The 15,166-nt window shown below is 26.2% G+C and overlaps 1 pseudogene; it reads left to right on the forward strand.

Annotated features, from left to right (window-relative positions):
- The first annotated feature begins 1,931 nt into the window (after positions 1-1,931).
- On the forward strand, positions 1,932-13,408 carry LOC126687044 (methylsterol monooxygenase 1-1-like; annotated as a pseudogene).
- The last annotated feature ends 1,758 nt before the right edge of the window (positions 13,409-15,166 follow it).

Raw genomic sequence — 15,166 nt, forward strand, 5'->3', positions numbered from 1 at the left:
GGTTTATTTATATAATCATGAATTGTCTTTCGTCAACTTTAACCTTTTAATATATATTTATTAGTTTATCATGTGTTTTAATACCAAAAAACAGGCTTATTGTCAAATCTGTAATAGATATTGATAGTTTTTAGGTAAACATGAATTTAAATTTTAAATATCTATTTATTAGTTTATTATGTACTTTTTGTTAGCATAAATTAACTCATTATCAACTTTAAATTTTAGATACTACTATTAGTTACTAGTTGATGACATATTTAAAATAAACTTAAATTATTTAAAGTAATTTATTTAAAATAAACCTATTAAGTAAAAAACAATTAATAGCGTGTTGATTGTAAATGTAAAGTAAATCTCATTTTCATAAAAATAAAAGACCAATTTCAAATAAAATTAAACACAAGTTCCAACCAACATTTGGTAATTGGAAATTTCAACTGATTATTTTGAATATTACACTATTGGAATCAAATCCATGGGACATGCAGTGGAAGTTTTTTCTTCTTCGCCATTAAATTGTACTGATATATATGGTTGAATTGTTTGCTAGTAGCTCAAAAACACATACTCATATCTGTACAGATTCATCAAATAAAACACGCAAATCAAATAAAAATAGAGATGAGGAACCAGAGACATTTGAAAAGATGAAGATGCTTGTAAAAATGAAGGTTGAAGACGATCAACAACAGTAGAGGATATCAACAGCTCCTCTTTCCTCACAGACGATTTCATTTATAACTTTACTTTTTCCACACAATAGGTTCTTTTTCCGATAAACTAATAATCCTTCAAACTGATAATCTAATCTGTTTTAAATCAAATCATTACTATTGGGCGGCGGAGGCGATGGTGTTCCTCGTAGTGGGAGTGGGACATCGGCGAAGGAGTTCGAGGCGGTGGGACTGGATTGTTTGGTAGCGGTTTAGGAGTTGGTATCTCTGAAGGTGGTCGGAGTTTCGGCCTGAGGTGAGCGGAGGTTGCCGTACAAAGTTCTTCTCAACAGGTATATTGAGAAGGAGAGCACAAATATCCTATCTTAAGAGTAAGGAAGGGCAGAATTGTCCATTTTAATAATACACTTCCGTGTTTTTGGATTTGGGGTAGTTATGAAAACTTATTTTTTTTTTGAGAGATTTTTGCATATTTCTAATAGGTGATGTAATTATAAAAACAAATGGACAATTTGGGTGATTTGTGTGGTTAGCCCAACTAATAAAAGTGAAAATGAATGGATGATACCTTCCTCCAAAGTAAAACACTAAAACCTATGCTCATTTTACTAGCGGGGTAAGACCATGCCAAACTCTAAAATAGTAAAATTTCTCTAAAAACAATTAAGAGTTGGCTTTAATGATAATGAACCAAAAGTCCCACATCTCAACAAAGTCAACAACAGAAATTTATATCTTTGACAAAAAAAATTAATCCCTACGATCCATAATATTTAATCACATTTGAAAAAAAAAATTAATCTACTATAACATTTATCATTTTAACATATTAAAAAAATATTAATGGTTATTTTTTAAAATTTATCTCTAATTAACTTATTAAAAGGGTACAACAATACAAATAAAAATAATAAATGTTAACAAATTTCAAAATAGGAATAACTTAATAAAAGTGTCTATAAATTAAAATATATTAATTATTTTTTAATACGACAAATATTATAAATCATAATGAATATATAATATCTCATAACAAATACTACCGTTCTGTAGAGAAAATAATTATTCTTTTGTTCCACAAAAATAATATAAAATAGTGGGGAGTTCTTTTTAAATATAAAATTTTCTCCATTTTTTTTAAGTCCATTTAAATGGATGAAATATAAGTAAAGCGATAAAAATATTATTACACCAAATTAAAATTTATTTATGTGTAATCCATTAGACTTGAGGAAAATGGATGGATTTTGGACTAAACCGATTGACTATTTTCAGTTCAGATCGGTTTAGAGCACCCCACCTGTAGAGTTAATGGAGAACTCAAGAATTTATCTATTTATATGCAAGTATTTTGGTGTGAGAAAAGTTGTCCTTCCATTGATTACAAAAAGAAAATAAAAGAAAAAAAAAATGTTGCCTTATGAGAGTTTGGGAGAAGCTGAAGCAGCACTTGGGAGAAATCTGACAATAGGAGAGAAACTATGGTTTAATTACTGGATTGCTAAACACCGCCCGGTTTTACTTACCACCGCACAGGCAAAAGACATTTCTGCCCTTTTAGCAAAATTTTGAAAAAAAAGTTCTCTCAACTCATTCGAATACATTCGAACAAATACGTAAAAAATTGATTAAAATGACGAACAACGAGTACAATTCATCGGATAACGAGTATCGACATTCGGAAACAACCCCCGATAAATATTTTTTTTTTAAAAAACTCGAAATAAATAATTTTTTAAAATTTTTTTAAGGAGGGACGTTTACATTTCACGTCCCCTCCAGAGGAGTGGACGCCGGAAAGCGGCGTCCCCTCCTCTGGAGAGGACGTGGATTGCCCACGTCCTCTCCTGAAGAGGGGACGTCGTTCGTCCCCTCCTCAGGAGAGGACGTGGGAAATCCACGTCCCCTCCTCTGGAGAGGACGTGGATTTTCCACGTCCTCTCCTGAAGAGAGGACGAACGACGTCCCCTCTTCAGGAGAGGACGTGGGAATCCACGTCCTCTCCAGAGGAGGGGACGCCGCTTTCCGGCGTCCTCTCCTCTGGAGGGGACGCCGGACGTCCCCTTTTCAGGCGGAGGGGACGCCGGAAAAACAGGAAAAAAAAATTAAAAATTATTTTTTATCTCGAAAAAGCCGGAACATATTGTTTCCGACTGTCGGTACTCGTTTTCCGACGAATTATACTCGTTATCCGTCATTTTACTCGACTTTTTACGTAGTTGTTCGAGTGTGTTCGAATGAGTTGAGAGAACTTTTTTTTTTTGAAATTTTGCTAAAGGGGTAAAAATGTCTTTCGCCTGTGCGGTGCTAAGTAAAAAGGGGCGGCGAATAGCAAAACCCTTTAATTATTCAGCAAATAAATCTGATTTTAATCTTCATTGTCACACCATTCTCATCTTAATCACATTTTACACTATACTTTCTCTACCTTATGTGTTGATGGAGCTAAGTGGATCAAAGAAAATAAAAACTTACAAGATTCAACCCAAATTCAAGACATCATTTTCGGATATGTTAAGTTGTTATACATTTGTTGTTTCCAATTTTCTTCTTATTGTTGGCTCTATCCAACTCTTTTCTTACCCTACAATGAAGGTAATGATTTATATGTTTTTTTTTTTGATAATTGAAGAGGGAGAGCGTTCTTTTGAAGGAATTGAACCCACGACATATCAGATTGATGCATATTGCTTGTATCATTTGAATTATATCTCATTGGTATTTATATGGATTTTATAATTCATGCTTTTAAAAGTATTTTTTTATTTAAAATTAAAATTGTCTTATTTTTAATTCAAATTCATAAGAATTTTTAATCTAAGCCTTTTTCATAAAATTTTTTTTTTAAAAAAAATTATCTATCCACAACTATATCTTATTTTTCAAATATAACAGAGTTTTAAAATTTTGCTTGTTTGGTGTATCAGTTCTTTGGGCGGTGTTAAATATCTAAAGACTTGCTTTCTGGCTGACGTGACGCGATATTATATATGTCAAGTAAAATTAATTTAATTTACGTGTACATATAATATTGCGTCATGTTATCTTTAACCAAATTGTAGATATATTTGTCAAAGATTGAAAAATAATATACTAAATAGGTAAAATTTTAGTAAAATTCTAATATATTTAGTAAACATGGCATAAATATAGGTAGGAAAATATATTCAACAAAAACATGTGGAGTAATTAATTTTTGGTGCAGTGGATTGGGATCAGAACTGACTTGGAAATACCAACAGGATTGGAAATATTTATGCAAATTTTGGTATATTTTCTGATAGAAGATTATTGTCAATACTGGCTACACAGAATGTTACATTCTGACTGGGGTTACGATAAAATACATCACGTCCACCATGAATACAATGCACCCATAGCACTCGCAGCACCGTATGCACATTGGGCTGAGACTTTGATACTTGGGCTTCCTACAATTCTTGGGCCTGTTTTAGTTCCTGGTCATATTCTCACGAGAAAATTACAAGATTGGGCTAAATGTGGGCTTCTTTTACAAAAATGCTAAGGCTTCCAAATTCTTTCACCAATGCTAAATTTTTCTTTATAATTTTGAGCTAAAAACGGGAAATTATTACATTCTATACATAAATGATCTCAGCCCTCCATTTATCATATTTGCTTTATTTTTTCATAGATCTCATGTCTTATTATTTCACACCTGCACTACACCTTCGTCTATAAAGCAACCAATCCAGACCCCATATCTTTTTTTTTACCTGAACTTCATATCTCACTCTCTTAATTAACACTCACACTAACTCACACACTCTCTCTCTCTCTTGCACGTGGTCTACTATCTCTTTCTCCATTTTAATTTTTTTTTTTTACATTTTATTTCTATCCTTCACCATTTTCTTTCTCCTTTAAATTCTTTTTAAATTTTTTCACTAACTATCATTGTTGGCTTTTTTTTTTACCATTTTAATTTTTTTCAACACTTTATTTCTATCTGTCGCCATTTTTTTTCTTTTTTCAATTTTTTTTTCAATTTTTCACTAACTATCATTGTTGGTTATTAGCTATTTCCTAACTCTATCACAATTTTGGCAGTTTTTTTCTTTATCATTTTCTTAGTCGTAACGGTTAAATTCGCTTTTTTATAAATAGAGTATAGCACTGTATAAATAGCACAATGGTTGTCTCTACAAGATTAATCGGAATAGTTGATAGAGAAAAAATAAAAAATAAAAAATTATGAAGCGTAAATTAGTTAAAAAATGAAATGAAAATAGTGTTTATAAAATTGAATAATTATTTTACACAAATATTACATGCTGTATTAATCTCACAGAAGAAATAATAGAATATGTCAAATTTAGTTATACATCTATAATTATATAAATTTTTAGTAAATTCAACCCTTCTTTTTTCTTATTTCTTGTGTAAAATAGCAACTAAGTACATTTAAAAAAAGGAACTTAATTAGAAAAGGAAAAAAATATAAATATAAATATTTTATATAAATTAAAATATATATAAGACAAACTAAAAAAAATAACCAAACATACAAAAAGCCACTTGAAAGATAAATTTAAATAAAATATTGTCAAATTTTATATAACAAATACATCGTTGATACATTTTAAATATATCTCTAATACATTTTCGACACATCTCAGATATATTAGATAATTATAAATTTATTATTTAAGAAAAATAGTTAATCGAAGCATAAATGAGTTAATCTTTTTTTTTAATCTTGATCAAAAGGCGAACTAGATGTAGTAAATTGCAGTTTAATTAATTGAATTAATTAAATTTTTTATTTGCAATTTTTTATTTTTATCGATTTAATTGAATCAACCGATGAATATTTGATACATACAAAAAATATTTGAAAAAACTATTTGATACATCTACGATACATATACGATACACCTTGAATACATATCCAAACATTTGCAATACATATTTGATACATATTTGTTGTTCGGAACCTTTTTCTTATTGTCTTTTTTTTAAGTTTTATTACTAATATTTTTATACATCTCAAAAACTTATCGATTTTTTTTTTTTTTATCAAATTTCGAAAAACTTAATACAGATTATTCGTTTTTGTGACTACAATCTTTATAATATTGTTGATGAAAGCTAAATGTCATAGGTGATGTATCTATAAATGTTTTAAAATATACATGACCTATTTCTGAGATGTATTAATTGAAATATTTATCATATATGATTTCTCATGTAAAATACAAAGTTGTTCAAAAATCAACTTCAATTTGTGAAATTTTTTATAACGGCATTATATTGTTATTGGTTCATCTTTTTTATTTATATATCATATATATATACATATTAAATACATCAATTATACATTATAGATACATCACTCGATACGTCATGCAATGATATTTGTTTCTTTGGGTGACTGGGTAATATTTAGAAATTATAATATAATAAAATCTTAAATTTTTTAATCTTGATCAAAAGGTGAACTAGATGTAGTAAATTGAAGTTTAATTAATTGAATTAATTAAATTTTTTATTTGCAATTTTTTATTTTTATCGATTTAATTGAATCAACCGATGAATATTTGATACATACAAAACATATTTGAAAAAACTATTTGATACATCTACGATACATATACGATACACCTTGAATACATATCCAAACATTTGCAATACATATTTGATACATATTTGTTGTTCGAAACCTTTTTCTTATTGTCTTTTTTTTAAGTTTTATTACTAATATTTTTATACATCTCAAAAACTTATCGAATTTTTTTTTTTATCAAATTTCAAAAAATTTAATACAGATTATTCGTTTTTGTGACTACAATAATTAAATTTTTTATTTGCAATTTTGAATTTTTATCGATTTAATTGAATCAACCGATGAATATTTGATACATACAAAAAATATTTGAAAAAACTATTTGATACATCTACGATACATATACGATACACCTTGAATACATATCCAAACATTTGCAATACATATTTGATACATATTTGTTGTTCGGAACCTTTTTCTTATTGTCTTTTTTTTAAGTTTTATTACTAATATTTTTATACATCTCAAAAACTTATCGAATTTTTTTTTATCAAATTTCGAAAAACTTAATACAGATTATTCGTTTTTGTGACTATAATCTTTCTAATATTGTTGATGAAAGCTAAATGTCATAGGTGATGTATCTATAAATGTTTTAAAATATACATGACCTATTTCTGAGATGTATTAATTGAACTATTTATCAGATATGATTTCTCATGTAAAATACAAAGTTGTTCAAAAATCAACTTCAATTTGTGAAATTTTTTATAACGGCATTATATTGTTATTGGTTCATCTTTTTTATTTATATATCATATATATATACATATTAAATACATCAATTATACATTATAGATACATCACTCGATACGTCATGCAATGATATTTGTTTCTTTGGGTGACTGGGTAATATTTAGAAATTATAATATAATAAAATCTTAAATTTTTATATTCTGATTTCATATCTATTTTTTATTTATCAATTGGGATGTTGATTATTATGAATTTCCTCTGATGATTTTTCCTTATTCTCATAATAAAAAAAATGAAATTAGATCTAATTGCAGAGAAATATCTGATTGCAAATGAAATAAGAGTGAAGGATGAGAAAGATGGAAAAATTATTAGATTGACTCAAACAGGGCAAACTGATACTTTTCTCCACTATTGTTTTTAATGCAGTTGTGGTACATATTTTAATATAATTAAACTGAAAATAGCAAATGAGGTATATTTGAAAAAAAAAAGTAACTTACAAAAAAAATGTAAAAATGAATATTTTATGTGAATATATCGTTTTTTATATGGTTACTTTAAATAATTATAAGGTTATGTATCAAATGTGTTTCATTAATAGTATGTGACTGTCTTCGAGATACATGTTTGATACTTATCGAATACATATGTTATACATCTCAGTTACATGTCAGAAACAGCTCAAATACATTCATTTTTAAATATATATTAATTCATTAAACGTGTTTGACATGTTTTTCAGTTGTATTTGTTAGATAATTTTTGATATATGATTTATACATGATAAATATATCCTTAATGGTATACGCGTCATCTTGTCAATGGTGATACCTCAATGCATTCGAAATATATTTTCCATACATCTCGGATACATCAACAATACATATTAGAAACAGCTCACAGAATTTTTTTTTTTATATATATATATATATATCCTTTAAATGTATTTTTTAGATATATCTTTCATAATACAATTAAAATATGATAAATATATCCTTAATACGTATCATTGATAAATATTTTATACAATTTATAGAGTATATGACATATTTTTATTTTAATATATTTTATTGATACATTTCAACTACCCGTAAAGTATATATTTCAATGCGTTAAATATACAACTCTAATGAATTTAAATAAAAAAATTATTTATTTCAAAAGTTAAAATAGTAATTAACAAAAGAACAATGCAAGCATTAAACATGTAATAGGGAAACACATTTTTTTATATATACTTTTTTGTAACATAATTTATGTATTTTTAAAATATATAATACATATATCTTTTAATTTAAAATATATTATACATACACCTTAGAGATATATAAATAATGAATATAAATAATATATGTGTGTGTGTGTGTGTATTTTATATATTTATAATTATTTTAAAAATAAAGAAAAATGATAATCAAATATGTTTCTGATACATTGCGGATACATAACAGATACATAAATGATACATGTTTGAATATTTAACGTAAAACTGATGCATTTTCTTGACACACGCGTCAGACGCATGTTTGAGCGCGCGTCAGGCGGATATCTGACGCGTTTTTGACTAATTTTGACACGTTTTTGACTTTTTTCATTTGTTTTGTGTGTGCCATGTGTTTCATTATCATTGGGAAGGTATAATATGTAAAGTTTTAATTTTTTTAGGTGCTGATGTAATATTTCAACAAACTTAGCATTTTTGTTATTTTCTTTCTTTTTTTGAATAGTTTTGTCATTTACTCTATTCTCACTTATTGGCTATGGCCCGTTTTGAGAAATTTGGAAGCTACTGAGACTCATAGCGGGTACTATGTTAACTCCCTCTGTTTTTTTTAGGCTTAATTCCTGAAAAAAACCCCATCTTGTATTTTTTTTCGTTTATACCCTGACCTTATAAAAACACCATTTATACCCAGTTTTGAGTTTTTATGTTTCATCTCTACCCAAAAACATTAAATTGTACTTTTTTCATTTGAAAAATAGTTTAAAACAATCCTTCATTTTTAACTTATATACTAATTAGATATTAATATTATTAATAGTACAAAAATACCATCTTCTTCAAAAAAATAAAAATAATAATAATTTTTTTTAATTTTTTTAAAAAATATTTCCGAATATTTTATATATTTTTTAATTTTATAAAAAAATATTTCCGAAAAAAAATTAAAAAAAATAATAATTTTATTTTATAAAATTAAAAAAATTAATTATTATTTGGATGTATTTAATTATTTTTTAAGTTTAAGGATTTATTTGTATATTTTAAAATAGAAAAAATTATGTTTTAAACTCTTTTCCAAATGAAAAGAGTACAATTTAATGCTTTTGGGTAGGGATGAAACATAAAAACCCAAAATTGGGTACAAATGGTGTTTTTACAAGGTCAGGGTATAAACGAAAAAAAAATGCAAGGTGGGGGGTTTTTAAGGAATTGAGCCTTTTTTTTATTATTACTAGTTTCGCATTACGTGTTACGTGGCTCGTAGTATGATTTGTCAAATTATCATAATTATATTTATTATAAATTGGGGAGATTATATTTATGTATAAATAATAATTTTTTTGTAATTGTAAATATATTTTAGGTCATCGAACTATGATCTTTTTACAAAATGGTTACTGAATTATGAAAAGTTATATAATGATTATCAAACTATTATTTTTTCACAAAAAATTTATCTTATGCATCTTTTCCTTATCCACATCATTAAGATGGTGATTCTTTTATAACAAAATAATAGTTTGATAACTATTTTGTAACTTTTTATAGTTCGGTAACCATTTTGTAAATAAACCTACAGTTCGGTAATTATTTTATAACTTTTGATTCAGTAACTGTTTTATAAAAAAATATATAGTTTGGTGACCTCAAAAATATTTATTCCTTATAAATTATATTTAAGTATAAAAAATTAAATGATATTTAAAGTTATAGTTAATTAGAAATAATTTATTTTATTCAAATGCTTATTAACCTCTATTTTTTTTATTTTGTTGCATTCTCTATTCAAATTAAATTATAATTATAATTTACTTTTAAAAATTTGATTAATAAATTACATATTTATATACATAATTTTAAAGCTAAATTATCAATCAGTTTTATTTGTAGATTTTAAATAGATAATTTTTAATATCAATTAATGGTAGAGGTGGAAATTTCCACCCATACTCATTTACCCACCCATAGCCACCCATTACATAAAGGGTATGAGTTATAAAAGGATAGTTATTTGTTAAATGGGTAGTAAATGAGTAAAAATCTTCCAACCCATTAAATGGGTAGTAAATGAGTAAATTAGTTGAAAGACACATGTCAATTTAAGAGTAATTGATTTTTTTTTAAAATACCAAATAAATTTTAAATTTTAAAATCAATATTCGAAAATCGTAAAGAACCAAAATATTTTTTTCAAAAAATAATATTTTTTTATCGGAATTTTTTTTTCACGAAATTTTTTTCCAGAAGATTTTTTTTTATCCAAAAAATATTTTTTTCCCAGAAAATATTTTTTTTGTCGGAAAATACTCTTTTCTAAATTTTTTTCCGGGAAGTATTTTTTCCTAGAACATATTCTCTCGAAAATTTATTAATTCTCACAAGATGTCCAATTAAAATGTAATGTAATTTAAATTTTAAAAGGTCAATTTTTAACATTATATATATTAAGTGGGTTAATGGGTGGGTTAGGGTCATACAGGATTATAAGAGTATGGGCATCCATATAAAATTAAAACAGGTCATAAATGAGTGGATCACCAATTTATAACCCTATCTATTTAAACCCAACCCATACCCACCCACTTCCCACCTCTAATTAATGGTGATTTTTATCCTAATACATCCATTTAGATGTTGCATTATAGTTTTCTCTGTTAAACTAAAATATTTATAGAAATAGAATGATAGGAATTTGAAAAGGTATTAACCAAAAAGGACCCGAACTACATAGGTTTTGTAGTTCAATTAAATTAAAAAAATCTGACGTTTAGTGAATTACATTATAATTACAATTTCATTCTAATTAAAACTCTAATTATAAAATATATTTAGTAATTAATTAATTAATGTTATTTAATAAATTTTAAAGGATTATTCGGTAAATTTGCATGCCCCCTACATCCGTGTTTTTATATATAGTACAGATAAATGTCATTTTAATGTAAAATACGCAAATAATTAAAATATAAATAATTGTCTTGTATAATCGCTGAATGTTGTGTCACATTTTGATTATGTAATAAATTAATTAAAGATGTAAAATTTAAAATTTTAATAATTATTAAATTTCACACTTTTAATTTATTTATTATACAGAATATAGATGAAGTGACATAATTACTGGGTTGAATAATTGCTCTTAAAGCAGAGTAAAATTCTTATACTACCTTCCTCCACTTACTTATTTGATGCTACATTTTAAAAAGAATTGGCTTAATCATAAAAAACAAATCCAATTTTTCCGGTTTTTTTTTATAGCTCAAACTTTCAAAATATTCAATTTTGGCTCATTTTTCATTTTTTTAGTTTCGATTATAACCAATTGCTCAAATTTAAATGGAAAAAAAATTCAATATACGCTTCATATTATTTCATATTTAGAATTTTTTGATGGTAAAATGATAAATTATAATAATATGTAGCAATATGAACAACATATTTAAAATTTTCACTTTGATTTGAGCACTTGACTATAATTGAAACTGAAAATAAAAAGTAGGCTAAAACTAAAAATTAAAAATTTAAGCCATAAACGAAAAAAATCGGAAAAATAGACTATTTTTTTGTAATTAAACCAAAAGAATTTAATATAATTTGTAGGGAAGAGGAGAAGAATGATAATCTTAAAAGCATTATAAGTTTTTAATGGTACTCCTATTTTTTTTAATATCACTTTTTTTAGTTTTTTTGCACAATAAAATGATTGTTTATTTATTTTAATGAAAATTAGTGGAATAGAGAGAATATTTATTAACATACTGAATTTTAGTATATATGAGACTATTTTTATCATTTAAAGAAATTGTTTTATGCTTTTTAAATACGCGTGTTACAATTAATTCCATTATAAATGGATTGTAGAATTTAAATGACGTTATTTTAAATACAAAAGAATATAATGTTTTAAGATTACTCAGAAAGTCATATTCTTTTCATTATATTTTGTTTGCCACTTTTCATTTTCACACATGTTAATAATATATAAAAAAAAATTATTATAGGTATATTTTTTTATTTCTCATTCTTGTTTTAACAATATAAAATAAACAAATGCATCATTAATTTTATGGATAAAAAAAAGTGTTACTAACTCAAAGTTGACATTATTTTTGAGATATTGAAAAGTGTAAAAATAATAAATAAAATAGAATAAAAAAAATATAATTTAAAATATTTTAAAACAATTATTATGAATGGAGGGGGTAATTTTTTATAGCACACACTATAAATTTATATTTTTAATCAAAATATAACTTTAAAATTAAATTATATAGAATAAATTTGATTCTTGCAGATATGATATTCCATGGAGTCCAACAAAATTTTCCCATTTTATGGAGGAGCTGAATATCACGATTATCATCACTATGTAGGACGCGAGAGTAAAAATAATTTTTCTTCAACTTTTACTTATTGTGATCTTATTTATGGAACCAATAAGGTGAGTAGATATGAATTAAAAAAATATAAATTAAGCTGATGGATTTAATTGAGTATGAAATTTGATAATATTTATTTTCTTTTCCAGGGATACCAATATCATAAGTCAACTATCAAAAAGGTACTATTGCAAGGCATCAGATGATAAATTTGAAGCTTAATTATTTAGATTTGCAGTAAAAATTCATTTTACCCATAAAATTTGATATGAAAGATTGAATAAAATTAAATTTGTGAATTTGAAATAAAAAATCACTAAATTTAATTTTTTTTTTCATATGAATTGGAAGAAAATAATTAAAATACCGTATATAAATTATAGCAAAAGTGACAATATATTATTTAAAAATTTAGAATTAAAGGGTTAAATACTGGTCGGAATGTTAAGTTTGACGATTTTTTTAATCATGAAAATGATTTTTTAAAAATTTAAAAGGCAAAAAGGAACCTTTTTGGTTAGGTTTGAAAAAGATTTGTCATAAACTGTTTGCATATATATTTATATACATTAAATGTTCTAACAAACTGTTTAATTATTGTGTGAAGGACATTTGAACATACAGTACTGCACTTGCACACAAGATGAAGATGGCGACCGCGCAGATTTCATTTGGGTAGCTTTTGGTGTACTCGGAGATTATTAATCCGCAATAAGTAGTAATAAATAATTAATACTTAGTAATAAATAATCTTGTAAATGTATCTATCAATCCCAAAATAATACCAGTAAATTTCTCGACTTGAAGAGAGTTTTTCTGTCGGAAATAATATTTAACATTAGCTAGTGATAAAATTATTGACATACAATCAATATTTTTATATTGAAGCAATATGTATATAAAGAGAAATAAAAATATCAATCAAGTAAACCGGCTTAGTTACGATGTTATTGTTGTAATTAAGTGAAAATTGAATATAATGGATGAGTTCTGAGGAGTATCCAGTTTTATGAACATGTGAGGAGTTAAATCCTTCCTGATTAACTATGTGTGTGCACTGTCCAATCGGCTAGGTTCGGTTGGTTTCAGACACTATTACTTTTTTTTTTTGCAACACACAATGTCTAGAATGAAGAGATTTTTCATTTTTCTGTAACTCTTACATTCATGTTTAGGTTTTTACATGAAATTCTTTTTTAATTTGCCTTTTCAATTTTATTTCTTTTGCATTATAAATAGAGGTATTGTCTTCTTTCTAAAAAAAAACACTTCAAACAAGCATTTTTACACATACAGAGTTTTTTCAAAAACAAAGGTGTGTTATAGAGTGTTTAATACAGTTCAGTACTTACGTATTTGTTTAGCTGTTTTATCCTAGAAGCGACATGGTTGACAAACTTCTTGGACCAAGAAAGTTAGAGTAGCGAAACGTTTTAAAGAAAACGACCTAATTCGCTGTTCAGCCAGTAACATAAATTTGGTATTTTGTCGTTCCGTAATTTTTACCAAATTTGTATCAGCAGTTATATATACAAAAAAATAATGTTTGTGTTCGACAAACCGCACCACACTATCCAACCGATCGGATGGCCAACATGCATAAGAAAATGTGCTGCCTAATTTGCAGATACTCTCATAAAAATAAACGAAATGAACCGAAATCATGCGTTTCAGGACAAATTGGATAAAATTGAAAGGTTTAGACTATTGTAAAACTTTCATGAAAGATTTGACTTTTTTAATAATTTGGCTTTATAAAATTATATAGCTTTCTACCATATTCTTTTATCATGCATAGGTTTAAGGCTCCATAAATATGGCTTCGAGGCGTCAATTGTCTCTTTCATAGAAGACTTCACTTTTTGTTGAAAAACAGTTGTGCCACGTCTGTGACACAGCCTATCACGTGTGCAACACATCTTTTAGACAGGTGGTCCAATCAGCTCTTGTCATGTGCTTTGTAATTGGAGAGTTTGAATATAACCGTCGGACCTCTAACGGCTCTCTATGTCATGCTCGTGACATAGGTCAATTGTCCCCTCGACATTCAGTCGTAAAATTGTGGGTGCCAAGCCGATGTGTCACGCCCATGATGCTCTCATGTCACGCCCTTTACACATATGTCACACCCGCAACCCCCTTATATCACGAGCGCAAAATCTATACTGAAATAATGAAATCCAAAATTTTGATTTTTGCTAAAAACCTCCGTATCGATCCACGATATAAGGTTTTGGTAGGCTCCCATACACTAATAAATAATATTGGAACGTTTAGATTTATTGTCAAAATTAGAGAGATCAAAAAGACTTGTCCAACAGTAATTATATCTAAAATTTAATATTTTATTTTTTAAATTCAAATTTATACGTCTTTTATTATTTTTGATAAAACTTTCATAGTAATTAATTTTAGAATTTTGACAAAAAATTTAAATTTTGATCATAATTGATAAAAGATATAAATATTTAGTTTAAATAAAACTCAACTTTAAACGAGATTGCAAATAACTTTTTAAATTGAACATAATTGTAAAAATTATAAAATTTTGTTGCAACGGATAATAGACACAAATATTTGAATATAAATATAAATATAC

Source organism: Mercurialis annua, linkage group LG6 (genome assembly GCF_937616625.2).
Source record: "Mercurialis annua linkage group LG6, ddMerAnnu1.2, whole genome shotgun sequence".
In the NCBI taxonomy this organism is placed as follows: Eukaryota; Viridiplantae; Streptophyta; class Magnoliopsida; order Malpighiales; family Euphorbiaceae; genus Mercurialis; species Mercurialis annua.